The 2500-nt window shown below is 39.0% G+C and overlaps 1 protein-coding gene and 1 long non-coding RNA gene across 3 annotated transcripts in view; both read left to right on the top strand.

The window, feature by feature from the left end:
- LOC124380488 overlaps positions 1-320 on the top strand; it is a 2641-nt gene extending 2321 nt beyond the window's left edge. The window contains exon 4 of the long non-coding RNA XR_006924684.1: positions 1-320. This exon is cut by the window's left edge and continues 833 nt beyond it. This is a non-coding gene — a long non-coding RNA (uncharacterized LOC124380488).
- A 1518-nt stretch (positions 321-1838) lies between these two features.
- LOC124380485 (chromosome partition protein Smc-like) overlaps positions 1839-2500 on the top strand; it is an 80893-nt gene continuing 80231 nt past the window's right edge. For both annotated transcript variants that reach the window (XM_046841526.1, XM_046841525.1), the window contains exon 1: positions 1839-1962. The gene's annotated coding sequence lies outside the window, so the exon portion shown is untranslated. The remainder of the gene's footprint in view (positions 1963-2500) is intronic.

Below are 2500 nucleotides of genomic sequence, written 5' to 3'. Positions count from 1 at the left end.
TGTATGGAGTCATGTTACTGTATAGACTCATGTTACTGTATGGATTCATGTTACTGTACAGAGTCATGTTACTGTATGGATTCATGTTACTGTATAGAGTCATGTTACTGTATGGAGACATGTTACTGTATGGAGTCATGTTACTGTATGGATTCATGTTACTGTACAGAGTCATGTTACTGTATGGATTCATGTTACTGTATAGAGTCATGTTACTGTATGGATTCATGTTACTGTATAGAGTCATGTTACTGTATGGATTCATGTTACTGTACAGAGTCATGTTACTGTATAGAGTCATGTTACTGTATAGAGTCATGTTACTGTGAGTCATGTTACTGTATAGAGTCATGTTACTGTATGGATTCATGTTACTGTACGGAGTCATGTTACTGTATAGACTCATGTTACTGTATGGAGTCATGTTACTGTATAGAGTCATGTTACTGTATGGATTCATGTTACTGTATAGAGTCATGTTACTGTATGGATTCATGTTACTGTATGGAGTCATGTTACTGTATAGAGTCATGTTACTGTATGGATTCATGTTACTGTACAGAGTCATGTTACTGTATAGAGTCATGTTACTGTATAGACTCATGTTACTGTATAGAGTCATGTTACTGTATGGAGTCATGTTACTGTACAGAGTCATGTTACTGTAGGGAGTCATGTTACTGTATGGAGTCATGTTACTGTATAGAGTCATGTTACTGTATAGACTCATGTTACTGTATAGAGTCATGTTACTGTACAGAGTCATGTTACTGTATAGAGTCATATTACTGTATAGACTCATGTTACTGTATAGAGTCATGTTACTGTACGGAGTCATGTTACTGTACAGAGTCATGTTACTGTACGGAGTCATGTTACTGTATCTAGTCATGTTACTGTATAGAGTCATGTTACTGTACGGAGTCATGTTACTGTACAGAGTCATGTTACTGTACGGAGTCATGTTACTGTACAGAGTCATGTTACTGTACGGTGTCATGTTACTGTATAGAGTCATGTTACTGTATAGAGTCATGTTACTGTACGGAGTCATGTTACTGTATCTAGTCATGTTACTGTATAGAGTCATGTTACTGTACAGTGCAGATTTTATGAGTGAAGTTAATTTTAGTTGGATGTAAAGATCATCGTTCTGCAGTAAAATGCAGTGAAGTTATACATTTGTGTGTAAATGCTTTATTCTGCCATTGTATATTTATAAACGTGTAATAAGAGTCTCGTTTGCACAACACTTTTGTTTCCATTTTGTACTGTTCATTTTGTTCACTTTGTCTTGTCACAGCAGGTCTACTGGCAGAGCTAATGTGTTTTGTTTTGTGTTTTGTCTGTGCACTGTCTTGTGTTGTCTTGCACCAGGTGGCACACATGCACTTTATGTGTTGAGGACACTGCTAGTCCTCTACCCTGTGTGTTTCTGTTTCTGTGATTGTTGTATGGAGCATCAGGGTTCAGGAGGAACGTTGTTATATGTCAGTGTGTACTGCATCAGATATACAGTACATGGTAGAAATGACAATAAAAGCTTCTTGACTCTAAATCATATAAATTAAACAACATGAAAGTAAACAGACAGAAACAGACAGAGGATATTTGTGTTGTGTTTTACTAAAATTACAGTTTCTCCAGATGATAGAACTGAAAAGAAAATCAGACAAACAGAATATTACACATCTATTACATCTGAGTGTGTGTGTGTGTGTGTGTGCGTGTGTGTTTTTACAACCACCATCATCATCACCATCATCATCATCATTCTTCTTCTTCTTATTATTATTATTATAATGAAGATCAGAACTGCAGGAGGAAATGTTATGTAGCGCGCGCGGCTGTGCAGAACGGGGCACTGGTGACGTCACAGGAAGCTGAAGAACAGTGTTTCTTCTACTTCCGGAATCGAAATCGAAAGCAAGAAGAGAAAAAGGGAGTGAAGAAAATTTCTCGGTGAGTTTAATATTAAATCTGCTGAGTCCCGTTATAGCGCTTTATAGTGAAGAAGTGTGTGTGTGTGTGTGTGTGTGTGTGTGTGTGTGTAGGAGGAAAAGTAGCTCCACTGGGTGCGGTCGCTGAGGCCTGTTATAGCGCTATATAGTGAAGAAGTGTGTGTGTGTGTGTGTGTGTGTGTGTGTGTGTGTGTGAGTGAGTGTGTGTGTGTGTGTGTAAGAAGAAAAGAAGCTTCACTGTGTGCAGTCTCTGAGGCCCGTTATAGCGCTTTATAGTATAGAAGTGTGTGTGTGTGTGTGTGTGTGTGTGTGTGTGTGTAAGAAGAAAAGAAGCTCCACTGGGTGCAGTCTCTGAGGCCCGTTATAGCGCTTTATAGTGTAGAAGTGTGTGTGTGTGTGTGTGTGTGTGTGTGTGTGTGTGTGTAAGAAGAAAAGAAGCTCCACTGGGTGCGGTCGCTGAGGCCTGTTATAGCGCTTTATAGTGAAGAAGTGTGTGTGTGTGTGTGTGTGTGTGTGTGTGTGTGAAGAAAAGAAGCTTC

This window comes from Silurus meridionalis, chromosome 27, assembly GCF_014805685.1.
Source record: "Silurus meridionalis isolate SWU-2019-XX chromosome 27, ASM1480568v1, whole genome shotgun sequence".
In the NCBI taxonomy this organism is placed as follows: Eukaryota; Metazoa; Chordata; class Actinopteri; order Siluriformes; family Siluridae; genus Silurus; species Silurus meridionalis.
The sequence above is the reverse complement of the archived record's forward strand: the minus strand, read 5'-3'. Positions and strand labels throughout refer to the sequence as shown.